Genomic DNA, 615 nt, shown 5'->3' with positions numbered 1-615 from the left:
CCTTCGTTTTAGGTTGTACACAAGCGACCCGCCAAATTTGAGCCGAATCGGTTGGCCGTGTCTGAGGCCTTCCCCTTGTCAGAGCCATTTGAACCATTTGAACGTAACTGGTTGAGGAAATTGATAAACAACTGCTGAGACGGTTGACGTCTATTGGGATATCTTGCCTTATACACCGTACATGAATGAACTGCATTCTTCCTACACCCTCCATCCATCCTCAGTATGTCGGTTTTTTCTGCACTGGTAAATACCATCAACCTACTGCTTTTTGTGCCACACACTAACTGACTAGCAGGTCGCAGTGCACTGAAGGAACTCGAGCACACTGCAAGCAAACATAACAACATCGTACTTAGCAACTACGCAGGTTGAAGGGCACAAAGAGGTGTCGATATATCATAAAAGACTCGCACTAGAATCCTGCAACTAACACCACTGACATTCTAATTTACCCCAGTTTTAGTTCGTTAAAGTCAACAGCCATTGTTCCATTTAAACCAATGTGTGTTTAAACAGAATTTCAAGTATTATTACGATCTGTTTATTGGCTAACAATACGGACCCTTGACTACCAATCCATTCTGTGAAACCTGCACATCAATAGCGCTTTCC

Source organism: Schistocerca americana, chromosome X, assembly GCF_021461395.2.
Source record: "Schistocerca americana isolate TAMUIC-IGC-003095 chromosome X, iqSchAmer2.1, whole genome shotgun sequence".
Classification (NCBI taxonomy): Eukaryota; Metazoa; Arthropoda; class Insecta; order Orthoptera; family Acrididae; genus Schistocerca; species Schistocerca americana.
This window is presented reverse-complemented; position numbering follows the sequence as displayed.